Source organism: Nelumbo lutea, chromosome 4 (genome assembly GCF_056320005.1).
Source record: "Nelumbo lutea isolate HS-2025 chromosome 4, American lotus-T2T, whole genome shotgun sequence".
NCBI classification, from domain to species: domain Eukaryota; kingdom Viridiplantae; phylum Streptophyta; class Magnoliopsida; order Proteales; family Nelumbonaceae; genus Nelumbo; species Nelumbo lutea.
The window spans coordinates 52,911,570-52,938,177 of NC_142687.1; the positions used below are offsets into that span (position 1 = coordinate 52,911,570).

Here is a 26,608-nt window from a genome sequence, read left to right on the forward strand (position 1 = left end):
CAATGCACTACGAATGCCAAAAGACCGGTTTTGCACCGTTCCCATTTAGTAATGACGGTCGTTCCGCAAATGGTCCGAGTATCCGGCACGTTGTTTCCAGTTGTCTCGCCGAAACGACATATGGAATTTGCAAATAGTATATCAAAAATAAAATATTAATAAAATTGGGGTGCAACACGAGGACTTCCCAGGAGGTCACCCATCCTAATACTACTCTCGCCCAAGCACGCTTAACTTCGGAGTTCTGATGGGATCCGGTGCATTAGTGCTGGTATGATCGCACCCGTTTTCTTCTTGTTCGCTTTAATCTTTATGCACTCACTATCTTGCTCCCCTCCAATAATTCTTTCAGACTTGAAAAAACGGTGTATGCAACTTTCCTCCCTTGGTAACCGTGCACAAGCTCCCAGGTGAGCGGAGTTATTCCTTTGTAGATCTGCCGCATCCCCGGATAAATGTAGTAATATCACGGGGCCCACAATGCACGACGAATGCCAAAAGCCCAGTTTTGCACCGTTCCCATTCAGTAATGATGGTCGTGCCGCAAATGGTCCGAGTATCTCGCACGTTGTTTCCAGTTGTCTCGCCGAAACGACATATGGAATTTGCAAATAGTATATCAAAAATAAAATATTAATAAAATTGGGGTGCAACACGAGGACTTCCCAGGAGGTCACCCATCCTATTACTACTCTCGCCCAAGCACGCTTAACTTCGGAGTTCTGATGGGATCCGGTGCATTAGTGCTGGTATGATCGCACCCGTTTGCTTCTTGTTCGCTTTAATCTTTATGCACTCACTATCTTGCTCCCCTCCATTAATTCTTTCATACTTGAAAAAACGGTGTATGCAACTTTCCTCCCTTGGTAACCGTGCACAAGCTCCCAGGTGAGCGGAGTTATTCATTTCTAGATCTGCCGCATCCTCAGATAAATGTAGTAATATCACGGGGCCCACAATGCACGACGAATGCCAAAAGCCCGGTTTTGCACCGTTCCCATTCAGTAATGACAGTCGTTCCGCAAATGGTCCGAGTATCCGGCACGTTGTTTCCTGTTGTCTCGCCAAAACGACATATGGAATTTGCCAATAGTATATCAAAAATAAAATATTAATAAAATTGGGGTGCAACACGAGGACTTCCCAGGAGGTCACCCATCCTAGTACTACTCTCGCCCAAGCACGCTTAACTTCGGAGTTCTGATGGGATCCGGTGCATTAGTGCTGGTATGATCGCACCCGTTTGCTTCTTGTTCGCTTTAATCTTTATGCACTCACTATCTTGCTCCCCTCCATTAATTCTTTCAGACTTGAAAAAACGGTGTATGCAACTTTCCTCCCTTGGTAACCGTGCACAAGCTCCCAGGTGAGCGGAGTTATTCATTTCTAGATCTGCCGCATCCTCAGATAAATGTAGTAATATCACGGGGCCCACAATGCACGACGAATGCCAAAAGCCCGGTTTTGCACCGTTCCCATTCAGTAATGACAGTCGTTCCGCAAATGGTCCGAGTATCCGGCACGTTGTTTCCTGTTGTCTCGCCAAAACGACATATGGAATTTGCCAATAGTATATCAAAAATAAAATATTAATAAAATTGGGGTGCAACACGAGGACTTCCCAGGAGGTCACCCATCCTAGTACTACTCTCGCCCAAGCACGCTTAACTTCGGAGTTCTGATGGGATCCGGTGCATTAGTGCTGGTATGATCGCACCCGTTTGCTTCTTGTTCGCTTTAATCTTTATGCACTCACTATCTTGCTCCCCTCCATTAATTCTTTCAGACTTGAAAAAACGGTGTATGCAACTTTCCTCCCTTGGTAACCGTGCACAAGCTCCCAGGTGAGCGGAGTTATTTTTTTCTTGATCTGCCGCATCCCCGGATAAATGTAGTAATATCGCGGGGCCCACAATGCACGACGAATGCCAAAATCCCGCTTTTGCACCGTTCCCATTCAGTATTGATGGTCGTTCCGCAAATGGTCCGAGTATCCGGCACGTTGTTTCCAGTTGTCTCGCCGAAACGACATATGGAATTTGCAAATAGTATATCAAAAATAAAATATTAATAAAATTGGGGTGCAACACGAGGACTTCCCAGGAGGTCACCCATCCTAGTACTACTCTCGCCCAAGCATGCTTAACTTCGGAGTTCTGATGGGATCCGGTGCATTAGTGCTGGTATGATCGCACCCGTTTGCTTCTTGTTCGCTTTAATCTTTATGCACTAATTATCTTGCTCCCCTCCGTTAATTCTTTCAGACTTGAAAAAACGGTGTATGCAACTTTCCTCCCTTGGTTACCGTGCACAAGCTCCCAGGTGAGCGGAGTTATTCCTTTCTAAATCTGCCGCATCCCCGGATAAATGTAGTAATATCGCGTGGCCCACAATGCACGACGAATGCCAAAAGCCCGGTTTTCCACCGTTCCCATTCAGTAATGACAGTCGTTCCGCAAATGGTCCAAGTATCCGGCACGTTGTTTCCTGTTGTCTCGCCGAAACGACATATGGAATTTGCAAATAGTATATCAATAATAAAATATTAATAAAATTGGGGTGCAACACGAGGACTTCCCAGGAGGTCACCCATCCTAGTACTACTCTCGCCCAAGCACGCTTAACTTCGGAGTTCTGATGGGATCCGGTGCATTAGTGCTGGTATGATCGCACCCGTTTTCTTCTTGTTCGCTTTAATCTTTATGCACTCACTATCTTGCTCCCCTCCATTAATTCTTTCAGATTTGAAAAAACGGTGTATGCAACTTTCCACCCTTGGTAACCGTGCACAAGCTCCCAGGTGAGCGGAGTTATTCCTTTCTAGATCTGCCGCATCCTCGGATAAATGTAGTAATATCACGGGGCCCACAATGCACGACGAATGCCAAAAGCCCAGTTTTGCACCGTTCCCATTCAGTAATGACGGTCGTGCCGCAAATGGTCCGAGTATCTCGCACGTTGTTTCCAGTTGTCTCGCCGAAACAACATATGGAATTTGCAAATAGTATATCAAAAATAAAATATTAATAAAATTGGGGTGCAACACGAGGACTTCCCAGGAGGTCACCCATCCTATTACTACTCTCGCCCAAGCACGCTTAACTTCGGAGTTCTGATGGGATCCGGTGCATTAGTGCTGGTATGATAGCACCCGTTTGCTTCTTGTTCGCTTTAATCTTTATGCACTCATTATCTTGCTCCCCTCCATTAATTCTTTCAGACTTGAAAAAACGGTGTATGCAACTTTCCTCCCTTGGTAACCGTGCACAAGCTCCCAGGTGAGCGGAGTTATTCATTTCTAGATCTGCCGCATCCTCAGATAAATGTAGTAATATCACGGGGCCCACAATGCACGACGAATGCCAAAAGCCCGGTTTTGCACCGTTCCCATTCAGTAATGACAGTCGTTCCGCAAATGGTCCGAGTATCCGGCACGTTGTTTCCTGTTGTCTCGCCAAAACGACATATGGAATTTGCCAATAGTATATCAAAAATAAAATATTAATAAAATTGGGGTGCAACACGAGGACTTCCCAGGAGGTCACCCATCCTAGTACTACTCTCGCCCAAGCACGCTTAACTTCGGAGTTCTGATGGGATCCGGTGCATTAGTGCTGGTATGATCGCACCCGTTTGCTTCTTGTTCGCTTTAATCTTTATGCACTCACTATCTTGCTCCCCTCCATTAATTCTTTCAGACTTGAAAAAACGGTGTATGCAACTTTCCTCCCTTGGTAACCGTGCACAAGCTCCCAGGTGAGCGGAGTTATTTTTTTCTTGATCTGCCGCATCCCCGGATAAATGTAGTAATATCACGTGGCCCACAATGCACGACGAATGCCAAAAGCCCGGTTTTGCACCGTTCCCATTCAGTGATGACAGTCGTTCCGCAAATGGTCCGAGTATCCGGCACGTTGTTTCTTGTTGTCTCGCCGAAACGACATATGGAATTTGCAAATAGTATATCAAAAATAAAATATTAATAAAATTGGGGTGCAACACGAGGACTTCCCAGGAGGTCACCCATCCTAGTACTACTCTCGCCCAAGCACGCTTAACTTCGGAGTTCTGATGGGATACGGTGCATTAGTGCTGGTATGATCGCACCCGTTTTCTTCTTGTTCGCTTTAATCTTTATGCACTCACTATCTTGCTCCCCTCCATTAATTCTTTCAGACTTGAAAAAACGGTGTATGCAACTTTCCTCCCTTCGTAACCGTGCACAAGCTCCCAGGTGAGCGGAGTTATTCTTTTCTAGATCTGCCGCATCCCCGGATAAATGTAGTAATATCGCGGGGCCCACAATGCCCGACGAATGCCAAAAGCCCGGTTTTGCACCGTTCCCATTCAGTAATGACGGTCGTTCCGCAACTGGTCCGAGTATCCGGCACGTTGTTTCCAGTTGTCTCGCCGAAACGACATATGGAATTTGCAAATAGTATATCAAAAATAAAATATTAATAAAATTGGGGTGCAACACGAGGACTTCCCAGGAGGTCACCCATCCTACTACTACTCTCGCCCAAGCACGCTTAACTTCGGAGTTCTGATGGGATCCGGTGCATTAGTGCTGGTATGATCGCACCCGTTTGTTTCTTGTTCGCTTTAATCTTTATGCACTCACTATCTTGCTCCCCTCCATTAATTCTTTCAGACTTGAAAAAACGGTGTATGCAACTTTCCTCCCTTGGTAACCGTGCACAAGCTCCCAGGTGAGCGGAGTTATTCCTTACTAGATCTGTCGCTGCCCCGGATAAATGTAGTAATATCGTGGGGCCCACAATGCACTACGAATGCCAAAAGACCGGTATTGCACCGTTCCCATTTAGTAATGACGGTCGTTCCGCAAATGGTCCGAGTATCCGGCACGTTGTTTCCAGTTGTCTCGCCGAAACGACATATGGAATTTGCAAATAGTATATCAAAAATAAAATATTAATAAAATTGGGGTGCAACACGAGGACTTCCCAGGAGGTCACCCATCCTAATACTACTCTCGCCCAAGCACGCTTAACTTCGGAGTTCTGATGGGATCCGGTGCATTAGTGCTGGTATGATGGCACCCGTTTTCTTCTTGTTCGCTTTAATCTTTATGCACTCACTATCTTGCTCCCCTCCAATAATTCTTTCAGACTTGAAAAAACGGTGTATGCAACTTTCCTCCCTTGGTAACCGTGCACAAGCTCCCAGGTGAGCGGAGTTATTCCTTTGTAGATCTGCCGCATCCCCGGATAAATGTAGTAATATCACGGGGCCCACAATGCACGACGAATGCCAAAAGCCCAGTTTTGCACCGTTCCCATTCAGTAATGATGGTCGTGCCGCAAATGGTCCGAGTATCTCGCACGTTGTTTCCAGTTGTCTCGCCGAAACGACATATGGAATTTGCAAATAGTATATCAAAAATAAAATATTAATAAAATTGGGGTGCAACACGAGGACTTCCCAGGAGGTCACCCATCCTATTACTACTCTCGCCCAAGCACGCTTAACTTCGGAGTTCTGATGGGGTCCGGTGCATTAGTGCTGGTATGATCGCACCCGTTTGCTTCTTGTTCGCTTTAATCTTTATGCACTCACTATCTTGCTCCCCTCCATTAATTCTTTCAGACTTGAAAAAACGGTGTATGCAACTTTCCTCCCTTGGTTACCGTGCACAAGCTCCCAGGTGAGCGGAGTTATTCCTTTCTAGATCTGCCGCATCCCCGGATAAATGTAGTAATATCGCGGGGCCCACAATGCACGACGAATGCCAAAAGCCCGGTTTTGCACCGTTCCCATTCAATAATGACAGTCGTTCCGCAAATGGTCCGAGTATCCAGCACGTTGTTTCCTGTTGTCACGCCGAAACGACATATGGAATTTGCCAATAGTATATCAAAAATAAAATATTAATAAAATTGGGGTGCAACACGAGGACTTCCCAGGAGGTCACCCATCCTAGTACTACTCTCGCCCAAGCACGCTTAACTTCGGAGTTCTGATGGGATCCGGTGCATTAGTGCTGGTATGATCGCACCCGTTTTCTTCTTGTTCGCTTTAATCTTTATGCACTCACTATCTTGCTCCCCTCCATTAATTTTTTCAGACTTGAAAAAACGGTGTATGCAACTTTCCTCCCTTGGTAACCGTGCACAAGCTCCCAGGTGAGCGGAGTTATTACTTTCTAGATCTGCGCATCCCCGGATAAATGTAGTAATATCGCGGGGCCCACAATGCACGACGAATGCCAAAAGCCCGCTTTTGCACCGTTCCCATTCAGTAATGACGGTCGTTCCGCAAATGGTCCGAGTATCCGGCACGTTGTTTCCAGTTGTCTCGCCGAAACGACATATGAAATTTGCAAATAGTATATCAAAAATAAAATATTAATAAAATTGGAGTGCAACACGAGGACTTCCCAGGAGGTCACCCATCCTAATACTACTCTCGCCCAAGCACGCTTAACTTCGGAGTTCTGATGGGATCCGGTGCATTAGTGCTGGTATGATCGCACCCGTTTTCTTCTTGTTCGCTTTAATCTTTATGCACTCACTATCTTGCTCCCCACCTTTAATTCTTTCAGACTTGAAAAAACGGTGTATGCAACTTTCCTCCCTTGGTAACCGTGCACAAGCTCCCAGGTGAGCGGAGTTATTCCTTTCTAGATCTGCCGCATCCTCGGATAAATGTAGTAATATCACGTGGCCCACAATGCACGACGAATGCCAAAAGCCCGGTTTTGCACCGTTCCCATTCAGTGATGACAGTCGTTCCGCAAATGGTCCGAGTATCCGGCACGTTGTTTCTTGTTGTCTCGCCGAAACGACATATGGAATTTGCAAAAAGTATATCAAAAATAAAATATTAATAAAATTGGGGTGCAACACGAGGACTTCCCAGGAGGTCACCCATCCTAGTACTACTCTCGCCCAAGCACGCTTAACTTCGGAGTTCTGATGGGATACGGTGCATTAGTGCTGGTATGATCGCACCCGTTTTCTTCTTGTTCGCTTTAATCTTTATGCACTCACTATCTTGCTCCCCTCCATTAATTCTTTCAGACTTGAAAAAACGGTGTATGCAACTTTCCTCCCTTCGTAACCGTGCACAAGCTCCCAGGTGAGCGGAGTTATTCTTTTCTAGATCTGCCGCATCCCCGGATAAATGTAGTAATATCGCAGGGCCCACAATGCACGACGAATGCCAAAAGCCCGGTTTTGCACCGTTCCCATTCAGTAATGACGGTCGTTCCGCAACTGGTCCGAGTATCCGGCACGTTGTTTCCAGTTGTCTCGCCGAAACGACATATGGAATTTGCAAATAGTATATCAAAAATAAAATATTAATAAAATTGGGGTGCAACACGAGGACTTCCCAGGAGGTCACCCATCCTATTACTACTCTCGCCCAAGCACGCTTAACTTCGGAGTTCTGATGGGATCCGGTGCATTAGTGCTGGTATGATCGCACCCGTTTGTTTCTTGTTCGCTTTAATCTTTATGCACTCACTATCTTGCTCCCCTCCATTAATTCTTTCAGACTTGAAAAAACGGTGTATGCAACTTTCCTCCCTTGGTAACCGTGCACAAGCTCCCAGGTGAGCGGAGTTATTCCTTACTAGATCTGTCGCTGCCCCGGATAAATGTAGTAATATCGTGGGGCCCACAATGCACGACGAATGCCAAAAGCCCAGTTTTGCACCGTTCCCATTCAGTAATGACGGTCGTGCCGCAAATGGTCCGAGTATCTCGCACGTTGTTTCCAGTTGTCTCGCCGAAACAACATATGGAATTTGCAAATAGTATATCAAAAATAAAATATTAATAAAATTGGGGTGCAACACGAGGACTTCCCAGGAGGTCACCCATCCTATTACTACTCTCGCCCAAGCACGCTTAACTTCGGAGTTCTGATGGGATCCGGTGCATTAGTGCTGGTATGATCGCACCCGTTTGCTTCTTGTTCGCTTTAATCTTTATGCACTCACTATCTTGCTCCCCTCCATTAATTCTTTCAGACTTGAAAAAACGGTGTATGCAACTTTCCTCCCTTGGTAACCGTGCACAAGCTCCAAGGTGAGCGGAGTTATTACTTTCTAGATCTGCCGCATCCCCGGATAAATGTAGTAATATCACGGGGCCCACAATGCACGACGAATGCCAAAAGCCCAGTTTTGCACCGTTCCCATTCAGTAATGATGGTCGTGCCGCAAATGGTCCGAGTATCTCGCACTTTGTTTCCAGTTGTCTCGCCGAAACGACATATGGAATTTGCAAATAGTATATCAAAAATAAAATATTAATAAAATTGGGGTGCAACACGAGGACTTCCCAGGAGGTCACCCATCCTATTACTACTCTCGCCCAAGCACGCTTAACTTCGGAGTTCTGATGGGATCCGGTGCATTAGTGCTGGTATGATCGCACTCGTTTGCTTCTTGTTCGCTTTAATCTTTATGCACTCACTATCTTGCTCTCCTCCATTAATTCTTTCAGACTTGAAAAAACGGTGTATGCAACTTTCCTCCCTTCGTAACCGTGCACAAGCTCCCAGGTGAGCGGAGTTATTCTTTTCTAGATCTGCCGCATCCCCGGATAAATGTAGTAATATCGCAGGGCCCACAATGCACGACGAATGCCAAAAGCCCGGTTTTGCACCGTTCCCATTCAGTAATTACGGTCGTTCCGCAACTGGTCCGAGTATCCGGCACGTTGTTTCCAGTTGTCTCGCCGAAACGACATATGGAATTTGCAAATAGTATATCAAAAATAAAATATTAATAAAATTGGGGTGCAACACGAGGACTTCCCAGGAGGTCACCCATCCTATTACTACTCTCGCCCAAGCACGCTTAACTTCGGAGTTCTGATGGGATCCGGTGGATTAGTGCTGGTATGATCGCACCCGTTTGTTTCTTGTTCGCTTTAATCTTTATGCACTCACTATCTTGCTCCCCTCCATTAATTCTTTCAGACTTGAAAAAACGGTGTATGCAACTTTCCTCCCTTGGTAACCGTGCACAAGCTCCCAGGTGAGCGGAGTTATTCCTTACTAGATCTGTCGCTGCCCCGGATAAATGTAGTAATATCGTGGGGCCCACAATGCACTACGAATGCCAAAAGACCGGTTTTGCACCGTTCCCATTTAGTAATGACGGTCGTTCCGCAAATGGTCCGAGTATCCGGCACGTTGTTTCCAGTTGTCTCGCCGAAACGACATATGGAATTTGCAAATAGTATATCAAAAATAAAATATTAATAAAATTGGGGTGCAACACGAGGACTTCCCAGGAGGTCAGCCATCCTAATACTACTCTCGCCCAAGCACGCTTAACTTCGGAGTTCTGATGGGATCCGGTGCATTAGTGCTGGTATGATCGCACCCGTTTTCTTCTTGTTCGCTTTAATCTTTATGCACTCACTATCTTGCTCCCCTCCAATAATTCTTTCAGACTTGAAAAAACGGTGTATGCAACTTTCCTCCCTTGGTAACCGTGCACAAGCTCTCAGGTGAGCGGAGTTATTCCTTTGTAGATCTGCCGCATCCCCGGATAAATGTAGTAATATCACGGGGCCCACAATGCACGACGAATGCCAAAAGCCCAGTTTTGCACCGTTCCCATTCAGTAATGATGGTCGTGCCGCAAATGGTCCGAGTATCTCGCACGTTGTTTCCAGTTGTCTCGCCGAAACGACATATGGAATTTGCAAATAGTATATCAAAAATAAAATATTAATAAAATTGGGGTGCAACACGGGGACTTCCCAGGAGGTCACCCATCCTATTACTACTCTCGCCCAAGCACGCTTAACTTCGGAGTTCTGATGGGATCCGGTGCATTAGTGCTGGTATGATCGCACCCGTTTGCTTCTTGTTCGCTTTAATCTTTATGCACTCACTATCTTGCTCCCCTCCATTAATTCTTTCATACTTGAAAAAACGGTGTATGCAACTTTCCTCCCTTGGTAACCGTGCACAAGCTCCCAGGTGAGCGGAGTTATTCATTTCTAGATCTGCCGCATCCTCAGATAAATGTAGTAATATCACGGGGCCCACAATGCACGACGAATGCCAAAAGCCCGGTTTTGCACCGTTCCCATTCAGTAATGACAGTCGTTCCGCAAATGGTCCGAGTATCCGGCACGTTGTTTCCTGTTGTCTCGCCAAAACGACATATGGAATTTGCCAATAGTATATCAAAAATAAAATATTAATAAAATTGGGGTGCAACACGAGGACTTCCCAGGAGGTCACCCATCCTAGTACTACTCTCGCCCAAGCACGCTTAACTTCGGAGTTCTGATGGGATCCGGTGCATTAGTGCTGGTATGATCGCACCCGTTTGCTTCTTGTTCGCTTTAATCTTTATGCACTCACTATCTTGCTCCCCTCCATTAATTCTTTCAGACTTGAAAAAACGGTGTATGCAACTTTCCTCCCTTGGTAACCGTGCACAAGCTCCCAGGTGAGCGGAGTTATTCATTTCTAGATCTGCCGCATCCTCAGATAAATGTAGTAATATCACGGGGCCCACAATGCACGACGAATGCCAAAAGCCCGGTTTTGCACCGTTCCCATTCAGTAATGACAGTCGTTCCGCAAATGGTCCGAGTATCCGGCACGTTGTTTCCTGTTGTCTCGCCAAAACGACATATGGAATTTGCCAATAGTATATCAAAAATAAAATATTAATAAAATTGGGGTGCAACACGAGGACTTCCCAGGAGGTCACCCATCCTAGTACTACTCTCGCCCAAGCACGCTTAACTTCGGAGTTCTGATGGGATCCGGTGCATTAGTGCTGGTATGATCGCACGCGTTTGCTTCTTGTTCGCTTTAATCTTTATGCACTCACTATCTTGCTCCCCTCCATTAATTCTTTCAGACTTGAAAAAACGGTGTATGCAACTTTCCTCCCTTGGTAACCGTGCACAAGCTCCCAGGTGAGCGGAGTTATTTTTTTCTTGATCTGCCGCATCCCCGGATAAATGTAGTAATATCGCGGGGCCCACAATGCACGACGAATGCCAAAATCCCGCTTTTGCACCGTTCCCATTCAGTATTGATGGTCGTTCCGCAAATGGTCCGAGTATCCGGCACGTTGTTTCCAGTTGTCTCGCCGAAACGACATATGGAATTTGCAAATAGTATATCAAAAATAAAATATTAATAAAATTGGGGTGCAACACGAGGACTTCCCAGGAGGTCACCCATCCTAGTACTACTCTCGCCCAAGCATGCTTAACTTCGGAGTTCTGATGGGATCCGGTGCATTAGTGCTGGTATGATCGCACCCGTTTGCTTCTTGTTCGCTTTAATCTTTATGCACTAATTATCTTGCTCCCCTCCGTTAATTCTTTCAGACTTGAAAAAACGGTGTATGCAACTTTCCTCCCTTGGTTACCGTGCACAAGCTCCCAGGTGAGCGGAGTTATTCCTTTCTAGATCTGCCGCATCCCCGGATAAATGTAGTAATATCGCGGGGCCCACAATGCACGACGAATGCCAAAAGCCCGGTTTTCCACCGTTCCCATTCAGTAATGACAGTCGTTCTGCAAATGGTCCAAGTATCCGGCACGTTGTTTCCTGTTGTCTCGCCGAAACGACATATGGAATTTGCAAATAGTATATCAATAATAAAATATTAATAAAATTGGGGTGCAACACGAGGACTTCCCAGGAGGTCACCCATCCTAGTACTACTCTCGCCCAAGCACGCTTAACTTCGGAGTTCTAATGGGATCCGGTGCATTAGTGCTGGTATGATCGCACCCGTTTTCTTCTTGTTCGCTTTAATCTTTATGCACTCACTATCTTGCTCCCCTCCATTAATTCTTTCAGATTTGAAAAAACGGTGTATGCAACTTTCCACCCTTGGTAACCGTGCACAAGCTCCCAGGTGAGCGGAGTTATTCCTTTCTAGATCTGCCGCATCCTCGGATAAATGTAGTAATATCACGGGGCCCACAATGCACGACGAATGCCAAAAGCCCAGTTTTGCACCGTTCCCATTCAGTAATGACGGTCGTGCCGCAAATGGTCCGAGTATCTCGCACGTTGTTTCCAGTTGTCTCGCCGAAACAACATATGGAATTTGCAAATAGTATATCAAAAATAAAATATTAATAAAATTGGGGTGCAACACGAGGACTTCCCAGGAGGTCACCCATCCTATTACTACTCTCGCCCAAGCACGCTTAACTTCGGAGTTCTGATGGGATCCGGTGCATTAGTGCTGGTATGATCGCACCCGTTTGCTTCTTGTTCGCTTTAATCTTTATGCACTCACTATCTTGCTCCCCTCCATTAATTCTTTCAGACTTGAAAAAACGGTGTATGCAACTTTCCTCCCTTGGTAACCGTGCACAAGCTCCAAGGTGAGCGGAGTTATTACTTTCTAGATCTGCCGCATCCCCGGATAAATGTAGTAATATCACGGGGCCCACAATGCACGACGAATGCCAAAAGCCCAGTTTTGCACCGTTCCCATTCAGTAATGATGGTCGTGCCGCAAATGGTCCGAGTATCTCGCACTTTGTTTCCAGTTGTCTCGCCGAAACGACATATGGAATTTGCAAATAGTATATCAAAAATAAAATATTAATAAAATTGGGGTGCAACACGAGGACTTCCCAGGAGGTCACCCATCCTATTACTACTCTCGCCCAAGCACGCTTAACTTCGGAGTTCTGATGGGATCCGGTGCATTAGTGCTGGTATGATCGCACTCGTTTGCTTTTTGTTCGCTTTAATCTTTATGCACTCACTATCTTGCTCTCCTCCATTAATTCTTTCAGACTTGAAAAAACGGTGTATGCAACATTCCTCCCTTCGTAACCGTGCACAAGCTCCCAGGTGAGCGGAGTTATTCTTTTCTAGATCTGCCGCATCCCCGGATAAATGTAGTAATATCGCAGGGCCCACAATGCACGACGAATGCCAAAAGCCCGGTTTTGCACCGTTCCCATTCAGTAATTACGGTCGTTCCGCAACTGGTCCGAGTATCCGGCACGTTGTTTCCAGTTGTCTCGCCGAAACGACATATGGAATTTGCAAATAGTATATCAAAAATAAAATATTAATAAAATTGGGGTGCAACACGAGGACTTCCCAGGAGGTCACCCATCCTATTACTACTCTCGCCCAAGCACGCTTAACTTCGGAGTTCTGATGGGATCCGGTGGATTAGTGCTGGTATGATCGCACCCGTTTGTTTCTTGTTCGCTTTAATCTTTATGCACTCACTATCTTGCTCCCCTCCATTAATTCTTTCAGACTTGAAAAAACGGTGTATGCAACTTTCCTCCCTTGGTAACCGTGCACAAGCTCCCAGGTGAGCGGAGTTATTCCTTACTAGATCTGTCGCTGCCCCGGATAAATGTAGTAATATCATGGGGCCCACAATGCACTACGAATGCCAAAAGACCGGTTTTGCACCGTTCCCATTTAGTAATGACGGTCGTTCCGCAAATGGTCCGAGTATCCGGCACGTTGTTTCCAGTTGTCTCGCCGAAACGACATATGGAATTTGCAAATAGTATATCAAAAATAAAATATTAATAAAATTGGGGTGCAACACGAGGACTTCCCAGGAGGTCAGCCATCCTAATACTACTCTCGCCCAAGCACGCTTAACTTCGGAGTTCTGATGGGATCCGGTGCATTAGTGCTGGTATGATCGCACCCGTTTTCTTCTTGTTCGCTTTAATCTTTATGCACTCACTATCTTGCTCCCCTCCAATAATTCTTTCAGACTTGAAAAAACGGTGTATGCAACTTTCCTCCCTTGGTAACCGTGCACAAGCTCTCAGGTGAGCGGAGTTATTCCTTTGTAGATCTGCCGCATCCCCGGATAAATGTAGTAATATCACGGGGCCCACAATGCACGACGAATGCCAAAAGCCCAGTTTTGCACCGTTCCCATTCAGTAATGATGGTCGTGCCGCAAATGGTCCGAGTATCTCGCACGTTGTTTCCAGTTGTCTCGCCGAAACGACATATGGAATTTGCAAATAGTATATCAAAAATAAAATATTAATAAAATTGGGGTGCAACACGGGGACTTCCCAGGAGGTCACCCATCCTATTACTACTCTCGCCCAAGCACGCTTAACTTCGGAGTTCTGATGGGATCCGGTGCATTAGTGCTGGTATGATCGCACCCGTTTGCTTCTTGTTCGCTTTAATCTTTATGCACTCACTATCTTGCTCCCCTCCATTAATTCTTTCATACTTGAAAAAACGGTGTATGCAACTTTCCTCCCTTGGTAACCGTGCACAAGCTCCCAGGTGAGCGGAGTTATTCATTTCTAGATCTGCCGCATCCTCAGATAAATGTAGTAATATCACGGGGCCCACAATGCACGACGAATGCCAAAAGCCCGGTTTTGCACCGTTCCCATTCAGTAATGACAGTCGTTCCGCAAATGGTCCGAGTATCCGGCACGTTGTTTCCTGTTGTCTCGCCAAAACGACATATGGAATTTGCCAATAGTATATCAAAAATAAAATATTAATAAAATTGGGGTGCAACACGAGGACTTCCCAGGAGGTCACCCATCCTAGTACTACTCTCGCCCAAGCACGCTTAACTTCGGAGTTCTGATGGGATCCGGTGCATTAGTGCTGGTATGATCGCACCCGTTTGCTTCTTGTTCGCTTTAATCTTTATGCACTCACTATCTTGCTCCCCTCCATTAATTCTTTCAGACTTGAAAAAACGGTGTATGCAACTTTCCTCCCTTGGTAACCGTGCACAAGCTCCCAGGTGAGCGGAGTTATTCATTTCTAGATCTGCCGCATCCTCAGATAAATGTAGTAATATCACGGGGCCCACAATGCACGACGAATGCCAAAAGCCCGGTTTTGCACCGTTCCCATTCAGTAATGACAGTCGTTCCGCAAATGGTCCGAGTATCCGGCACGTTGTTTCCTGTTGTCTCGCCAAAACGACATATGGAATTTGCCAATAGTATATCAAAAATAAAATATTAATAAAATTGGGGTGCAACACGAGGACTTCCCAGGAGGTCACCCATCCTAGTACTACTCTCGCCCAAGCACGCTTAACTTCGGAGTTCTGATGGGATCCGGTGCATTAGTGCTGGTATGATCGCACCCGTTTGCTTCTTGTTCGCTTTAATCTTTATGCACTCACTATCTTGCTCCCCTCCATTAATTCTTTCAGACTTGAAAAAACGGTGTATGCAACTTTCCTCCCTTGGTAACCGTGCACAAGCTCCCAGGTGAGCGGAGTTATTTTTTTCTTGATCTGCCGCATCCCCGGATAAATGTAGTAATATCGCGGGGCCCACAATGCACGACGAATGCCAAAATCCCGCTTTTGCACCGTTCCCATTCAGTATTGATGGTCGTTCCGCAAATGGTCCGAGTATCCGGCACGTTGTTTCCAGTTGTCTCGCCGAAACGACATATGGAATTTGCAAATAGTATATCAAAAATAAAATATTAATAAAATTGGGGTGCAACACGAGGACTTCCCAGGAGGTCACCCATCCTAGTACTACTCTCGCCCAAGCATGCTTAACTTCGGAGTTCTGATGGGATCCGGTGCATTAGTGCTGGTATGATCGCACCCGTTTGCTTCTTGTTCGCTTTAATCTTTATGCACTAATTATATTGCTCCCCTCCGTTAATTCTTTCAGACTTGAAAAAACGGTGTATGCAACTTTCCTCCCTTGGTTACCGTGCACAAGCTCCCAGGTGAGCGGAGTTATTCCTTTCTAGATCTGCCGCATCCCCGGATAAATGTAGTAATATCGCGGGGCCCACAATGCACGACGAATGCCAAAAGCCCGGTTTTCCACCGTTCCCATTCAGTAATGACAGTCGTTCCGCAAATGGTCCAAGTATCCGGCACGTTGTTTCCTGTTGTCTCGCCGAAACGACATATGGAATTTGCAAATAGTATATCAATAATAAAATATTAATAAAATTGGGGTGCAACACGAGGACTTCCCAGGAGGTCACCCATCCTAGTACTACTCTCGCCCAAGCACGCTTAACTTCGGAGTTCTGATGGGATCCGGTGCATTAGTGCTGGTATGATCGCACCCGTTTTCTTCTTGTTCGCTTTAATCTTTATGCACTCACTATCTTGCTCCCCTCCATTAATTCTTTCAGATTTGAAAAAACGGTGTATGCAACTTTCCACCCTTGGTAACCGTGCACAAGCTCCCAGGTGAGCGGAGTTATTCCTTTCTAGATCTGCCGCATCCTCGGATAAATGTAGTAATATCACGGGGCCCACAATGCACGACGAATGCCAAAAGCCCAGTTTTGCACCGTTCCCATTCAGTAATGACGGTCGTGCCGCAAATGGTCCGAGTATCTCGCACGTTGTTTCCAGTTGTCTCGCCGAAACAACATATGGAATTTGCAAATAGTATATCAAAAATAAAATATTAATAAAATTGGGGTGCAACACGAGGACTTCCCAGGAGGTCACCCATCCTATTACTACTCTCGCCCAAGCACGCTTAACTTCGGAGTTCTGATGGGATCCGGTGCATTAGTGCTGGTATGATCGCACCCGTTTGCTTCTTGTTCGCTTTAATCTTTATGCACTCACTATCTTGCTCCCCTCCATTAATTCTTTCAGACTTGAAAAAACGGTGTATGCAACTTTCCTCCCTTGGTAACCGTGCACAAGCTCCAAGGTGAGCGGAGTTATTACTTTCTAGATCTGCCGCATCCCCGGATAAATGTAGTAATATCACGGGGCCCACAATGCACGACGAATGCCAAAAGCCCAGTTTTGCACCGTTCCCATTCAGTAATGATGGTCGTGCCGCAAATGGTCCGAGTATCTCGCACTTTGTTTCCAGTTGTCTCGCCGAAACGACATATGGAATTTGCAAATAGTATATCAAAAATAAAATATTAATAAAATTGGGGTGCAACACGAGGACTTCCCAGGAGGTCACCCATCCTATTACTACTCTCGCCCAAGCACGCTTAACTTCGGAGTTCTGATGGGATCCGGTGCATTAGTGCTGGTATGATCGCACTCGTTTGCTTCTTGTTCGCTTTAATCTTTATGCACTCACTATCTTGCTCTCCTCCATTAATTCTTTCAGACTTGAAAAAACGGTGTATGCAACTTTCCTCCCTTCGTAACCGTGCACAAGCTCCCAGGTGAGCGGAGTTATTCTTTTCTAGATCTGCCGCATCCCCGGATAAATGTAGTAATATCGCAGGGCCCACAATGCACGACGAATGCCAAAAGCCCGGTTTTGCACCGTTCCCATTCAGTAATGACGGTCGTGCCGCAAATGGTCCGAGTATCTCGCACGTTGTTTCCAGTTGTCTCGCCGAAACGACATATGGAATTTGCAAATAGTATATCAAAAATAAAATATTAATAAAATTGGGGTGCAACACGAGGACTTCCCAGGAGGTCACCCATCCTATTACTACTCTCGCCCAAGCACGCTTAACTTCGGAGTTCTGATGGGATCCGGTGCATTAGTGCTGGTATGATCGCACCCGTTTGCTTCTTGTTCGCTTTAATCTTTATGCACTCACTATCTTGCTCCCCTCCATTAATTCTTTCAGACTTGAAAAAACGGTGTATGCAACTTTCCTCCCTTGGTAACCGTGCACAAGCTCCAAGGTGAGCGGAGTTATTACTTTCTAGATCTGCCGCATCCCCGGATAAATGTAGTAATATCACGGGGCCCACAATGCACGACGAATGCCAAAAGCCCAGTTTTGCACCGTTCCCATTCAGTAATGATGGTCGTGCCGCAAATGGTCCGAGTATCTCGCACTTTGTTTCCAGTTGTCTCGCCGAAACGACATATGGAATTTGCAAATAGTATATCAAAAATAAAATATTAATAAAATTGGGGTGCAACACGAGGACTTCCCAGGAGGTCACCCATCCTATTACTACTCTCGCCCAAGCACGCTTAACTTCGGAGTTCTGATGGGATCCGGTGCATTAGTGCTGGTATGATCGCACTCGTTTGCTTCTTGTTCGCTTTAATCTTTATGCACTCACTATCTTGCTCTCCTCCATTAATTCTTTCAGACTTGAAAAAACGGTGTATGCAACTTTCCTCCCTTCGTAACCGTGCACAAGCTCCCAGGTGAGCGGAGTTATTCTTTTCTAGATCTGCCGCATCCCCGGATAAATGTAGTAATATCGCAGGGCCCACAATGCACGACGAATGCCAAAAGCCCGGTTTTGCACCGTTCCCATTCAGTAATTACGGTCGTTCCGCAACTGGTCCGAGTATCCGGCACGTTGTTTCCAGTTGTCTCGCCGAAACGACATATGGAATTTGCAAATAGTATATCAAAAATAAAATATTAATAAAATTGGGGTGCAACACGAGGACTTCCCAGGAGGTCACCCATCCTATTACTACTCTCGCCCAAGCACGCTTAACTTCGGAGTTCTGATGGGATCCGGTGGATTAGTGCTGGTATGATCGCACCCGTTTGTTTCTTGTTCGCTTTAATCTTTATGCACTCACTATCTTGCTCCCCTCCATTAATTCTTTCAGACTTGAAAAAACGGTGTATGCAACTTTCCTCCCTTGGTAACCGTGCACAAGCTCCCAGGTGAGCGGAGTTATTCCTTACTAGATCTGTCGCTGCCCCGGATAAATGTAGTAATATCGTGGGGCCCACAATGCACTACGAATGCCAAAAGACCGGTTTTGCACCGTTCCCATTTAGTAATGACGGTCGTTCCGCAAATGGTCCGAGTATCCGGCACGTTGTTTCCAGTTGTCTCGCCGAAACGACATATGGAATTTGCAAATAGTATATCAAAAATAAAATATTAATAAAATTGGGGTGCAACACGAGGACTTCCCAGGAGGTCAGCCATCCTAATACTACTCTCGCCCAAGCACGCTTAACTTCGGAGTTCTGATGGGATCCGGTGCATTAGTGCTGGTATGATCGCACCCGTTTTCTTCTTGTTCGCTTTAATCTTTATGCACTCACTATCTTGCTCCCCTCCAATAATTCTTTCAGACTTGAAAAAACGGTGTATGCAACTTTCCTCCCTTGGTAACCGTGCACAAGCTCCCAGGTGAGCGGAGTTATTCATTTCTAGATCTGCCGCATCCTCAGATAAATGTAGTAATATCACGGGGCCCACAATGCACGACGAATGCCAAAAGCCCGGTTTTGCACCGTTCCCATTCAGTAATGACAGTCGTTCCGCAAATGGTCCGAGTATCCGGCACGTTGTTTCCTGTTGTCTCGCCAAAACGACATATGGAATTTGCCAATAGTATATCAAAAATAAAATATTAATAAAATTGGGGTGCAACACGAGGACTTCCCAGGAGGTCACCCATCCTAGTACTACTCTCGCCCAAGCACGCTTAACTTCGGAGTTCTGATGGGATCCGGTGCATTAGTGCTGGTATGATCGCACCCGTTTGCTTCTTGTTCGCTTTAATCTTTATGCACTCACTATCTTGCTCCCCTCCATTAATTCTTTCAGACTTGAAAAAACGGTGTATGCAACTTTCCTCCCTTGGTAACCGTGCACAAGCTCCCAGGTGAGCGGAGTTATTTTTTTCTTGATCTGCCGCATCCCCGGATAAATGTAGTAATATCGCGGGGCCCACAATGCACGACGAATGCCAAAATCCCGCTTTTGCACCGTTCCCATTCAGTATTGATGGTCGTTCCGCAAATGGTCCGAGTATCCGGCACGTTGTTTCCAGTTGTCTCGCCGAAACGACATATGGAATTTGCAAATAGTATATCAAAAATAAAATATTAATAAAATTGGGGTGCAACACGAGGACTTCCCAGGAGGTCACCCATCCTAGTACTACTCTCGCCCAAGCATGCTTAACTTCGGAGTTCTGATGGGATCCGGTGCATTAGTGCTGGTATGATCGCACCCGTTTGCTTCTTGTTCGCTTTAATCTTTATGCACTAATTATATTGCTCCCCTCCGTTAATTCTTTCAGACTTGAAAAAACGGTGTATGCAACTTTCCTCCCTTGGTTACCGTGCACAAGCTCCCAGGTGAGCGGAGTTATTCCTTTCTAGATCTGCCGCATCCCCGGATAAATGTAGTAATATCGCGGGGCCCACAATGCACGACGAATGCCAAAAGCCCGGTTTTCCACCGTTCCCATTCAGTAATGACAGTCGTTCCGCAAATGGTCCAAGTATCCGGCACGTTGTTTCCTGTTGTCTCGCCGAAACGACATATGGAATTTGCAAATAGTATATCAATAATAAAATATTAATAAAATTGGGGTGCAACACGAGGACTTCCCAGGAGGTCACCCATCCTAGTACTACTCTCGCCCAAGCACGCTTAACTTCGGAGTTCTGATGGGATCCGGTGCATTAGTGCTGGTATGATCGCACCCGTTTTCTTCTTGTTCGCTTTAATCTTTATGCACTCACTATCTTGCTCCCCTCCATTAATTCTTTCAGATTTGAAAAAACGGTGTATGCAACTTTCCACCCTTGGTAACCGTGCACAAGCTCCCAGGTGAGCGGAGTTATTCCTTTCTAGATCTGCCGCATCCTCGGATAAATGTAGTAATATCACGGGGCCCACAATGCACGACGAATGCCAAAAGCCCAGTTTTGCACCGTTCCCATTCAGTAATGACGGTCGTGCCGCAAATGGTCCGAGTATCTCGCACGTTGTTTCCAGTTGTCTCGCCGAAACAACATATGGAATTTGCAAATAGTATATCAAAAATAAAATATTAATAAAATTGGGGTGCAACACGAGGACTTCCCAGGAGGTCACCCATCCTATTACTACTCTCGCCCAAGCACGCTTAACTTCGGAGTTCTGATGGGATCCGGTGCATTAGTGCTGGTATGATCGCACCCGTTTGCTTCTTGTTCGCTTTAATCTTTATGCACTCACTATCTTGCTCCCCTCCATTAATTCTTTCAGACTTGAAAAAACGGTGTATGCAACTTTCCTCCCTTGGTAACCGTGCACAAGCTCCCAGGTGAGCGGAGTTATTACTTTCTAGATCTGCCGCATCCCCGGATAAATGTAGTAATATCACGGGGCCCACAATGCACGACGAATGCCAAAAGCCCAGTTTTGCACCGTTCCCATTCAGTAATGATGGTCGTGCCGCAAATGGTCCGAGTATCTCGCACGTTGTTTCCAGTTGTCTCGCCGAAACGACATATGGAATTTGCAAATAGTATATCAAAAATAAAATATTAATAAAATTGGGGTGCAACACGAGGACTTCCCAGGAGGTCACCCATCCTATTACTACTCTCGCCCAAGCACGCTTAACTTCGGAGTTCTGATGGGATCCGGTGCATTAGTGCTGGTATGATCGCACCCGTTTGCTTCTTGTTCGCTTTAATCTTTATGCACTCACTATCTTGCTCTCCTCCATTAATTCTTTCAGACTTGAAAAAACGGTGTATGCAACTTTCCTCCCTTGGTTACCGTGCACAAGCTCCCAGGTGAGCGGAGTTATTCCTTTCTAGATCTGCCGCATCCCCGGATAAATGTAGTAATATCGCGGGGCCCACAATGCACGACGAATGCCAAAAGCCCGGTTTTGCACCGTTCCCATTCAATAATGACAGTCGTTCCGCAAATGGTCCGAGTATCCAGCACGTTGTTTCCTGTTGTCACGCCGAAACGACATATGGAATTTGCCAATAGTATATCAAAAATAAAATATTAATAAAATTGGGGTGCAACACGAGGACTTCCCAGGAGGTCACCCATCCTAGTACTACTCTCGCCCAAGCACGCTTAACTTCGGATTTCTGAAGGGATCCGGTGCATTAGTGCTGGTATGATCGCACCCGTTTTCTTCTTGTTCGCTTTAATCTTTATGCACTCACTATCTTGCTCCCCTCCATTAATTTTTTCAAACTTGAAAAAACGGTGTATGCAACTTTCCTCCCTTGGTAACCGTGCACAAGCTCCCAGGTGAGCGGAGTTATTACTTTCTAGATCTGCCGCATCCCCGGATAAATGTAGTAATATCGCGGGGCCCACAATGCACGACGAATGCCAAAAGCCCGCTTTTGCACCGTTCCCATTCAGTAATGACGGTCGTTCCGCAAATGGTCCGAGTATCCGGCACGTTGTTTCCAGTTGTCTCGCCGAAACGACATATGGAATTTGCAAATAGTATATCAAAAATAAAATATTAATAAAATTGGGGTGCAACACGAGGACTTCCCAGGAGGTCACCCATCCTAGTACTACTCTCGCCCAAGCACGCTTAACTTCGGAGTTCTGATGGGATCCGGTGAATTAGTGCTAGTATGATCGCACCCGTTTTCTTCTTGTTCGCTTTAATCTTTATGCACTCACTATCTTGCTCCCCTCCATTAATTCTTTCAGACTTGAAAAAACGGTGTATGCAACTTTCATCCCTTGGTAACCGTGCACAAGCTCCCAGGTGAGCGGAGTTATTCCTTTCTAGATCTGCAGCATCCTCGGATAAATGTAGTAATATCACGGGGCCCACAATGCACGACGAATGCCAAAAGCCCAGTTTTGCACCGTTCCCATTCAGTAATGACGGTCGTGCCGCAAATGGTCCGAGTATCTCGCACGTTGTTTCCAGTTGTCTCGCCGAAACAACATATGGAATTTGCAAATAGTATATCAAAAATAAAATATTAATAAAATTGGGGTGCAACACGAGGACTTCCCAGGAGGTCACCCATCCTAGTACTACTCTCGCCCAAGCACGCTTAACTTCGGAGTTCTGATGGGATCCGGTGCATTAGTGCTGGTATGATCGCACCCGTTTTCTTCTTGTTCGCTTTAATCTTTATGCACTCACTATCTTGCTCCCCACCTTTAATTCTTTCAGACTTGAAAAAACGGTGTATGCAACTTTCCTCCCTTGGTAACCGTGCACAAGCTCCCAGGTGAGCGGAGTTATTCCTTTCTAGATCTGCCGCATCCTCGGATAAATGTAGTAATATCACGTGGCCCACAATGCACGACGAATGCCAAAAGCCCGGTTTTGCACCGTTCCCATTCAGGGATGACAGTCGTTCCGCAAATGGTCCGAGTATCCGGCACGTTGTTTCTTGTTATCTCGCCGAAACGACATATGGAATTTGCAAATAGTATATCAAAAATAAAATATTAATAAAATTGGGGTGCAACACGAGGACTTCCCAGGAGGTCACCCATCCTAGTACTACTCTCGCCCAAGCACGCTTAACTTCGGAGTTCTGATGGGATACGGTGCATTAGTGCTGGTATGATCGCACCCGTTTTCTTCTTGTTCGCTTTAATCTTTATGCACTCACTATCTTGCTCCCCTCCATTAATTCTTTCAGACTTGAAAAAACGGTGTATGCAACTTTCCTCCCTTGGTAACCGTGCACAAGCTCCCAGGTGAGCGGAGTTATTCTTTTCTAGATCTGCCGCATCCCCGGATAAATGTAGTAATATCGCGGGGCCCACAATGCACGACGAATGCCAAAAGCCCGGTTTTGCACCGTTCCCATTCAGTAATGACGGTCGTTCCGCAACTGGTCCGAGTATCCGGCACGTTGTTTCCAGTTGTCTCGCCGAAACGACATATCGAATTTGCAAATAGTATATCAAAAATAAAATATTAATAAAATTGGGGTGCAACACGAGGACTTCCCAGGAGGTCACCCATCCTATTACTACTCTCGCCCAAGCACGCTTAACTTCGGAGTTCTGATGGGATCCGGTGCATTAGTGCTGGTATGATCGCACCCGTTTGCTTCTTGTTCGCTTTAATCTTTATGCACTCACTATCTTGCTCCCCTCCATTAATTCTTTCAGACTTGAAAAAACGGTGTATGCAACTTTCCTCCCTTGGTAACCGTGCACAAGCTCCCAGGTGAGCGGAGTTATTCCTTACTAGATCTGTCGCTGCCCCGGATAAATGTAGTAATATCGTGGGGCCCACAATGCACTACGAATGCCAAAAGACCGGTTTTGCACCGTTCCCATTTAGTAATGACGGTCGTTCCGCAAATGGTCCGAGTATCCGGCACGTTGTTTCCAGTTGTCTCGCCGAAACGACATATGGAATTTGCAAATAGTATATCAAAAATAAAATATTAATAAAATTGGGGTGCAACACGAGGACTTCCCAGGAGGTCACCCATCCTAATACTAATCTCGCCCAAGCACGCTTCACTTCGGAGTTCTGATGGGATCCGGTGCATTAGTGCTGGTATGATCGCACCCGTTTTCTTCTTGTTCGCTTTAATCTTTATGCACTCACTATCTTGCTCCCCTCCAATAATTCTTTCAGACTTGAAAAAACGGTGTATGCAACTTTCCTCCCTTGGTAACCGTGCACAAGCTCCCAGGTGAGCGGAGTTATTCCTTTCTAGATCTGCCGCATCCCCGGATAAATGTAGTAATATCACGGGGCCCACAATGCACGACGAATGCCAAAAGCCCAGTTTTGCACCGTTCCCATTCAGTAATGATGGTCGTGCCGCAAATGGTCCGAGTATCTCGCACGTTGTTTCCAGTTGTCTCGCCGAAACGACATATGGAATTTGCAAATAGTATATCAAAAATAAAATATTAATAAAATTGGGGTGCAACACGAGGACTTCCCAGGAGGTCACCCATCCTACTACTACTCTCGCCCAAGCACGCTTAACTTCGGAGTTCTGATGGGATCCGGTGCATTAGTGCTGGTATGATCGCACCCGTTTTCTTCTTGTTCGCTTTAATCTTTATGCACTCACTATCTTGCTCCCCTCCATTAATTCTTTCAGACTTGAAAAAACGGTGTATGCAACTTTCCTCCCTTGGTAACCGTGCACAAGCTCCCAGGTGAGCGGAGTTATTCCTTTCTAGATCTGCCGCATCCCCGGATAAATGTAGTAATATCGCGGGGCCCACAATGCACGACGAATGCCAAAATCCCGCTTTTGCACCGTTCCCATTCAGTATTGATGGTCGTTCCGCAAATGGTCCGAGTATCCGGCACGTTGTTTCCAGTTGTCTCGCCGAAACGACATATGGAATTTGCAAATAGTATATCAAAAATAAAATATTAATAAAATTGGGGTGCAACACGAGGACTTCCCAGGAGGTCACCCATCCTAGTACTACTCTCGCCCAAGCACGCTTAACTTCGGAGTTCTGATGGGATCCGGTGCATTAGTGCTGGTATGATCGCACCCGTTTGCTTCTTGTTCGCTTTAATCTTTATGCACTAATTATCTTGCTCCCCTCCGTTAATTCTTTCAGACTTGAAAAAACGGTGTATGCAACTTTCCTCCCTTGGTTACCGTGCACAAGCTCCCAGGTGAGCGGAGTTATTCCTTTCTAGATCTGCCGCATCCCCGGATAAATGTAGTAATATCGCGGGGCCCACAATGCACGACGAATGCCAAAAGCCCGGTTTTCCACCGTTCCCATTCAGTAATGACAGTCGTTCCGAAAATGGTCCAAGTATCCGGCACGTTGTTTCCTGTTGTCTCCCCGAAACGACATATGGAATTTGCAAATAGTATATCAATAATAAAATATTAATAAAATTGGGGTGCAACACGAGGACTTCCCAGGAGGTCACCCATCCTAGTACTACTCTCGCCCAAGCACGCTTAACTTCGGAGTTCTGATGGGATCCGGTGCATTAGTGCTGGTATGATCGCACCCGTTTTCTTCTTGTTCGCTTTAATCTTTATGCACTCACTATCTTGCTCCCCTCCAATAATTCTTTCAGACTTGAAAAAACGGTGTATGCAACTTTCCACCCTTGGTAACCGTGCACAAGCTCCCAGGTGAGCGGAGTTATTCCTTTCTAGATCTGCCGCATCCTCGGATAAATGTAGTAATATCACGGGGCCCACAATGCACGACGAATGCCAAAAGCCCAGTTTTGCACCGTTCCCATTCAGTAATGACGGTCGTGCCGCAAATGGTCCGAGTATCTCGCACGTTGTTTCCAGTTGTCTCGCCGAAACAACATATGGAATTTGCAAATAGTATATCAAAAAGAAAATATTAATAAAATTGGAGTGCAACACGAGGACTTCCCAGGAAGTCACCCATCACAGTACTACTCTCGCCCAAGCACGCTTAACTTCGGAGTTCTGATGGGATCCAGTGCATTAGTGCTGGTATGATCGCACCCGTTTGCTTCTTGTTCGCTTTAATCTTTATGCACTCACTATCTTGCTCCCCTCCATTAATTCTTTCAGACTTGAAAAAACGGTGTATGCAACTTTCCTCCCTTGGTAACCGTGCACAAGCTCCCAGGTGAGCGGAGTTATTCCTTTCTAGATCTGCCGCATCCTCGGATAAATGTAGTAATATCACGGGGCCCACAATGCACGACGAATGCCAAAAGCCCGGTTTTGCACCGTTCCCATTCAATAATGACAGTCGTTCCGCAAATGGTCCGAGTATCCGGCACGTTGTTTCCTGTTGTCTCGCCGAAACGACATATGGAATTTGCAAATAGTATATCAAAAATAAAATTTTAATAAAATTGGGGTGCAACACGAGGACTTCCCAGGAGGTCACCCATCCTAGTACTACTCTCGCCCAAGCACGCTTAACTTCGGAGTACTGATGGGATACGGTGCATTAGTGCTGGTATGATCGCACCCGTTTTCTTCTTGTTCGCTTTAATCTTTATGCACT

The 26,608-nt window shown here is 45.9% G+C and overlaps 56 non-coding genes across 56 annotated transcripts; all 56 read right to left on the reverse strand.

The window, feature by feature from the left end:
- Nucleotides 1–166: 166 nt before the first annotated feature.
- Nucleotides 167–285, reverse strand: LOC148860008 (5S ribosomal RNA). The gene has a single exon (XR_016095863.1). It is a non-coding gene; the product is annotated as a 5S ribosomal RNA (ribosomal RNA).
- Nucleotides 286–644: 359 nt separating this feature from the next.
- Nucleotides 645–763, reverse strand: LOC148860009 (5S ribosomal RNA). Its single transcript, XR_016096407.1, has one exon. It is a non-coding gene; the product is annotated as a 5S ribosomal RNA (ribosomal RNA).
- A 359-nt stretch (nucleotides 764–1,122) lies between these two features.
- LOC148860010 (5S ribosomal RNA) lies at nucleotides 1,123–1,241 on the reverse strand. Its single transcript, XR_016095462.1, has one exon. It is a non-coding gene; the product is annotated as a 5S ribosomal RNA (ribosomal RNA).
- A 359-nt stretch (nucleotides 1,242–1,600) lies between these two features.
- Nucleotides 1,601–1,719, reverse strand: LOC148860011 (5S ribosomal RNA). The gene has a single exon (XR_016095463.1). It is a non-coding gene; the product is annotated as a 5S ribosomal RNA (ribosomal RNA).
- Nucleotides 1,720–2,078: 359 nt separating this feature from the next.
- LOC148860012 (5S ribosomal RNA) lies at nucleotides 2,079–2,197 on the reverse strand. Its single transcript, XR_016096115.1, has one exon. It is a non-coding gene; the product is annotated as a 5S ribosomal RNA (ribosomal RNA).
- Nucleotides 2,198–2,556: 359 nt separating this feature from the next.
- On the reverse strand, nucleotides 2,557–2,675 carry LOC148860013 (5S ribosomal RNA). The gene has a single exon (XR_016095464.1). It is a non-coding gene; the product is annotated as a 5S ribosomal RNA (ribosomal RNA).
- A 359-nt stretch (nucleotides 2,676–3,034) lies between these two features.
- On the reverse strand, nucleotides 3,035–3,153 carry LOC148860014 (5S ribosomal RNA). The gene has a single exon (XR_016097131.1). It is a non-coding gene; the product is annotated as a 5S ribosomal RNA (ribosomal RNA).
- A 359-nt stretch (nucleotides 3,154–3,512) lies between these two features.
- On the reverse strand, nucleotides 3,513–3,631 carry LOC148860015 (5S ribosomal RNA). The gene has a single exon (XR_016095465.1). It is a non-coding gene; the product is annotated as a 5S ribosomal RNA (ribosomal RNA).
- Nucleotides 3,632–3,990: 359 nt separating this feature from the next.
- LOC148860016 (5S ribosomal RNA) lies at nucleotides 3,991–4,109 on the reverse strand. The gene has a single exon (XR_016096706.1). It is a non-coding gene; the product is annotated as a 5S ribosomal RNA (ribosomal RNA).
- Nucleotides 4,110–4,468: 359 nt separating this feature from the next.
- On the reverse strand, nucleotides 4,469–4,587 carry LOC148860017 (5S ribosomal RNA). The gene has a single exon (XR_016095783.1). It is a non-coding gene; the product is annotated as a 5S ribosomal RNA (ribosomal RNA).
- A 359-nt stretch (nucleotides 4,588–4,946) lies between these two features.
- LOC148860018 (5S ribosomal RNA) lies at nucleotides 4,947–5,065 on the reverse strand. Its single transcript, XR_016097097.1, has one exon. It is a non-coding gene; the product is annotated as a 5S ribosomal RNA (ribosomal RNA).
- Nucleotides 5,066–5,424: 359 nt separating this feature from the next.
- On the reverse strand, nucleotides 5,425–5,543 carry LOC148860019 (5S ribosomal RNA). The gene has a single exon (XR_016097124.1). It is a non-coding gene; the product is annotated as a 5S ribosomal RNA (ribosomal RNA).
- Nucleotides 5,544–5,902: 359 nt separating this feature from the next.
- LOC148860020 (5S ribosomal RNA) lies at nucleotides 5,903–6,021 on the reverse strand. The gene has a single exon (XR_016095467.1). It is a non-coding gene; the product is annotated as a 5S ribosomal RNA (ribosomal RNA).
- Nucleotides 6,022–6,379: 358 nt separating this feature from the next.
- On the reverse strand, nucleotides 6,380–6,498 carry LOC148860021 (5S ribosomal RNA). The gene has a single exon (XR_016096097.1). It is a non-coding gene; the product is annotated as a 5S ribosomal RNA (ribosomal RNA).
- Nucleotides 6,499–6,857: 359 nt separating this feature from the next.
- LOC148860022 (5S ribosomal RNA) lies at nucleotides 6,858–6,976 on the reverse strand. Its single transcript, XR_016096707.1, has one exon. It is a non-coding gene; the product is annotated as a 5S ribosomal RNA (ribosomal RNA).
- A 359-nt stretch (nucleotides 6,977–7,335) lies between these two features.
- LOC148860023 (5S ribosomal RNA) lies at nucleotides 7,336–7,454 on the reverse strand. The gene has a single exon (XR_016096408.1). It is a non-coding gene; the product is annotated as a 5S ribosomal RNA (ribosomal RNA).
- A 359-nt stretch (nucleotides 7,455–7,813) lies between these two features.
- On the reverse strand, nucleotides 7,814–7,932 carry LOC148860024 (5S ribosomal RNA). Its single transcript, XR_016096409.1, has one exon. It is a non-coding gene; the product is annotated as a 5S ribosomal RNA (ribosomal RNA).
- A 359-nt stretch (nucleotides 7,933–8,291) lies between these two features.
- On the reverse strand, nucleotides 8,292–8,410 carry LOC148860025 (5S ribosomal RNA). The gene has a single exon (XR_016096976.1). It is a non-coding gene; the product is annotated as a 5S ribosomal RNA (ribosomal RNA).
- A 359-nt stretch (nucleotides 8,411–8,769) lies between these two features.
- On the reverse strand, nucleotides 8,770–8,888 carry LOC148860026 (5S ribosomal RNA). The gene has a single exon (XR_016096549.1). It is a non-coding gene; the product is annotated as a 5S ribosomal RNA (ribosomal RNA).
- A 359-nt stretch (nucleotides 8,889–9,247) lies between these two features.
- LOC148860027 (5S ribosomal RNA) lies at nucleotides 9,248–9,366 on the reverse strand. Its single transcript, XR_016096664.1, has one exon. It is a non-coding gene; the product is annotated as a 5S ribosomal RNA (ribosomal RNA).
- Nucleotides 9,367–9,725: 359 nt separating this feature from the next.
- Nucleotides 9,726–9,844, reverse strand: LOC148860028 (5S ribosomal RNA). Its single transcript, XR_016096450.1, has one exon. It is a non-coding gene; the product is annotated as a 5S ribosomal RNA (ribosomal RNA).
- A 359-nt stretch (nucleotides 9,845–10,203) lies between these two features.
- LOC148860029 (5S ribosomal RNA) lies at nucleotides 10,204–10,322 on the reverse strand. The gene has a single exon (XR_016095468.1). It is a non-coding gene; the product is annotated as a 5S ribosomal RNA (ribosomal RNA).
- A 359-nt stretch (nucleotides 10,323–10,681) lies between these two features.
- Nucleotides 10,682–10,800, reverse strand: LOC148860030 (5S ribosomal RNA). Its single transcript, XR_016096146.1, has one exon. It is a non-coding gene; the product is annotated as a 5S ribosomal RNA (ribosomal RNA).
- A 359-nt stretch (nucleotides 10,801–11,159) lies between these two features.
- On the reverse strand, nucleotides 11,160–11,278 carry LOC148860031 (5S ribosomal RNA). Its single transcript, XR_016096116.1, has one exon. It is a non-coding gene; the product is annotated as a 5S ribosomal RNA (ribosomal RNA).
- A 359-nt stretch (nucleotides 11,279–11,637) lies between these two features.
- LOC148860032 (5S ribosomal RNA) lies at nucleotides 11,638–11,756 on the reverse strand. Its single transcript, XR_016095672.1, has one exon. It is a non-coding gene; the product is annotated as a 5S ribosomal RNA (ribosomal RNA).
- Nucleotides 11,757–12,115: 359 nt separating this feature from the next.
- LOC148860033 (5S ribosomal RNA) lies at nucleotides 12,116–12,234 on the reverse strand. Its single transcript, XR_016096410.1, has one exon. It is a non-coding gene; the product is annotated as a 5S ribosomal RNA (ribosomal RNA).
- A 359-nt stretch (nucleotides 12,235–12,593) lies between these two features.
- On the reverse strand, nucleotides 12,594–12,712 carry LOC148860034 (5S ribosomal RNA). The gene has a single exon (XR_016096977.1). It is a non-coding gene; the product is annotated as a 5S ribosomal RNA (ribosomal RNA).
- Nucleotides 12,713–13,071: 359 nt separating this feature from the next.
- LOC148860035 (5S ribosomal RNA) lies at nucleotides 13,072–13,190 on the reverse strand. Its single transcript, XR_016096551.1, has one exon. It is a non-coding gene; the product is annotated as a 5S ribosomal RNA (ribosomal RNA).
- A 359-nt stretch (nucleotides 13,191–13,549) lies between these two features.
- LOC148860036 (5S ribosomal RNA) lies at nucleotides 13,550–13,668 on the reverse strand. The gene has a single exon (XR_016096665.1). It is a non-coding gene; the product is annotated as a 5S ribosomal RNA (ribosomal RNA).
- Nucleotides 13,669–14,027: 359 nt separating this feature from the next.
- Nucleotides 14,028–14,146, reverse strand: LOC148860037 (5S ribosomal RNA). Its single transcript, XR_016096451.1, has one exon. It is a non-coding gene; the product is annotated as a 5S ribosomal RNA (ribosomal RNA).
- A 359-nt stretch (nucleotides 14,147–14,505) lies between these two features.
- LOC148860038 (5S ribosomal RNA) lies at nucleotides 14,506–14,624 on the reverse strand. Its single transcript, XR_016095469.1, has one exon. It is a non-coding gene; the product is annotated as a 5S ribosomal RNA (ribosomal RNA).
- A 359-nt stretch (nucleotides 14,625–14,983) lies between these two features.
- LOC148860039 (5S ribosomal RNA) lies at nucleotides 14,984–15,102 on the reverse strand. Its single transcript, XR_016095471.1, has one exon. It is a non-coding gene; the product is annotated as a 5S ribosomal RNA (ribosomal RNA).
- Nucleotides 15,103–15,461: 359 nt separating this feature from the next.
- On the reverse strand, nucleotides 15,462–15,580 carry LOC148860040 (5S ribosomal RNA). Its single transcript, XR_016096117.1, has one exon. It is a non-coding gene; the product is annotated as a 5S ribosomal RNA (ribosomal RNA).
- A 359-nt stretch (nucleotides 15,581–15,939) lies between these two features.
- Nucleotides 15,940–16,058, reverse strand: LOC148860041 (5S ribosomal RNA). Its single transcript, XR_016095473.1, has one exon. It is a non-coding gene; the product is annotated as a 5S ribosomal RNA (ribosomal RNA).
- A 359-nt stretch (nucleotides 16,059–16,417) lies between these two features.
- On the reverse strand, nucleotides 16,418–16,536 carry LOC148860042 (5S ribosomal RNA). The gene has a single exon (XR_016096411.1). It is a non-coding gene; the product is annotated as a 5S ribosomal RNA (ribosomal RNA).
- A 359-nt stretch (nucleotides 16,537–16,895) lies between these two features.
- Nucleotides 16,896–17,014, reverse strand: LOC148860043 (5S ribosomal RNA). The gene has a single exon (XR_016096978.1). It is a non-coding gene; the product is annotated as a 5S ribosomal RNA (ribosomal RNA).
- A 359-nt stretch (nucleotides 17,015–17,373) lies between these two features.
- Nucleotides 17,374–17,492, reverse strand: LOC148860044 (5S ribosomal RNA). The gene has a single exon (XR_016096412.1). It is a non-coding gene; the product is annotated as a 5S ribosomal RNA (ribosomal RNA).
- A 359-nt stretch (nucleotides 17,493–17,851) lies between these two features.
- On the reverse strand, nucleotides 17,852–17,970 carry LOC148860045 (5S ribosomal RNA). Its single transcript, XR_016096979.1, has one exon. It is a non-coding gene; the product is annotated as a 5S ribosomal RNA (ribosomal RNA).
- Nucleotides 17,971–18,329: 359 nt separating this feature from the next.
- On the reverse strand, nucleotides 18,330–18,448 carry LOC148860046 (5S ribosomal RNA). Its single transcript, XR_016096552.1, has one exon. It is a non-coding gene; the product is annotated as a 5S ribosomal RNA (ribosomal RNA).
- Nucleotides 18,449–18,807: 359 nt separating this feature from the next.
- On the reverse strand, nucleotides 18,808–18,926 carry LOC148860047 (5S ribosomal RNA). Its single transcript, XR_016096666.1, has one exon. It is a non-coding gene; the product is annotated as a 5S ribosomal RNA (ribosomal RNA).
- Nucleotides 18,927–19,285: 359 nt separating this feature from the next.
- Nucleotides 19,286–19,404, reverse strand: LOC148860048 (5S ribosomal RNA). The gene has a single exon (XR_016095474.1). It is a non-coding gene; the product is annotated as a 5S ribosomal RNA (ribosomal RNA).
- A 359-nt stretch (nucleotides 19,405–19,763) lies between these two features.
- Nucleotides 19,764–19,882, reverse strand: LOC148860049 (5S ribosomal RNA). The gene has a single exon (XR_016096118.1). It is a non-coding gene; the product is annotated as a 5S ribosomal RNA (ribosomal RNA).
- A 359-nt stretch (nucleotides 19,883–20,241) lies between these two features.
- Nucleotides 20,242–20,360, reverse strand: LOC148860050 (5S ribosomal RNA). The gene has a single exon (XR_016095475.1). It is a non-coding gene; the product is annotated as a 5S ribosomal RNA (ribosomal RNA).
- A 359-nt stretch (nucleotides 20,361–20,719) lies between these two features.
- Nucleotides 20,720–20,838, reverse strand: LOC148860051 (5S ribosomal RNA). Its single transcript, XR_016096413.1, has one exon. It is a non-coding gene; the product is annotated as a 5S ribosomal RNA (ribosomal RNA).
- Nucleotides 20,839–21,197: 359 nt separating this feature from the next.
- LOC148860052 (5S ribosomal RNA) lies at nucleotides 21,198–21,316 on the reverse strand. Its single transcript, XR_016096414.1, has one exon. It is a non-coding gene; the product is annotated as a 5S ribosomal RNA (ribosomal RNA).
- A 359-nt stretch (nucleotides 21,317–21,675) lies between these two features.
- On the reverse strand, nucleotides 21,676–21,794 carry LOC148860053 (5S ribosomal RNA). Its single transcript, XR_016096981.1, has one exon. It is a non-coding gene; the product is annotated as a 5S ribosomal RNA (ribosomal RNA).
- A 359-nt stretch (nucleotides 21,795–22,153) lies between these two features.
- LOC148860054 (5S ribosomal RNA) lies at nucleotides 22,154–22,272 on the reverse strand. The gene has a single exon (XR_016096423.1). It is a non-coding gene; the product is annotated as a 5S ribosomal RNA (ribosomal RNA).
- A 359-nt stretch (nucleotides 22,273–22,631) lies between these two features.
- LOC148860055 (5S ribosomal RNA) lies at nucleotides 22,632–22,750 on the reverse strand. The gene has a single exon (XR_016095476.1). It is a non-coding gene; the product is annotated as a 5S ribosomal RNA (ribosomal RNA).
- A 359-nt stretch (nucleotides 22,751–23,109) lies between these two features.
- LOC148860056 (5S ribosomal RNA) lies at nucleotides 23,110–23,228 on the reverse strand. The gene has a single exon (XR_016096708.1). It is a non-coding gene; the product is annotated as a 5S ribosomal RNA (ribosomal RNA).
- A 359-nt stretch (nucleotides 23,229–23,587) lies between these two features.
- Nucleotides 23,588–23,706, reverse strand: LOC148860057 (5S ribosomal RNA). Its single transcript, XR_016096416.1, has one exon. It is a non-coding gene; the product is annotated as a 5S ribosomal RNA (ribosomal RNA).
- A 359-nt stretch (nucleotides 23,707–24,065) lies between these two features.
- Nucleotides 24,066–24,184, reverse strand: LOC148860058 (5S ribosomal RNA). Its single transcript, XR_016096488.1, has one exon. It is a non-coding gene; the product is annotated as a 5S ribosomal RNA (ribosomal RNA).
- Nucleotides 24,185–24,543: 359 nt separating this feature from the next.
- Nucleotides 24,544–24,662, reverse strand: LOC148860059 (5S ribosomal RNA). Its single transcript, XR_016095784.1, has one exon. It is a non-coding gene; the product is annotated as a 5S ribosomal RNA (ribosomal RNA).
- A 359-nt stretch (nucleotides 24,663–25,021) lies between these two features.
- LOC148860060 (5S ribosomal RNA) lies at nucleotides 25,022–25,140 on the reverse strand. The gene has a single exon (XR_016095477.1). It is a non-coding gene; the product is annotated as a 5S ribosomal RNA (ribosomal RNA).
- Nucleotides 25,141–25,499: 359 nt separating this feature from the next.
- On the reverse strand, nucleotides 25,500–25,618 carry LOC148860061 (5S ribosomal RNA). The gene has a single exon (XR_016095479.1). It is a non-coding gene; the product is annotated as a 5S ribosomal RNA (ribosomal RNA).
- A 359-nt stretch (nucleotides 25,619–25,977) lies between these two features.
- Nucleotides 25,978–26,096, reverse strand: LOC148860062 (5S ribosomal RNA). The gene has a single exon (XR_016096768.1). It is a non-coding gene; the product is annotated as a 5S ribosomal RNA (ribosomal RNA).
- Nucleotides 26,097–26,455: 359 nt separating this feature from the next.
- Nucleotides 26,456–26,574, reverse strand: LOC148860063 (5S ribosomal RNA). The gene has a single exon (XR_016097496.1). It is a non-coding gene; the product is annotated as a 5S ribosomal RNA (ribosomal RNA).
- Between the last annotated feature and the right edge of the window lie 34 nt (nucleotides 26,575–26,608).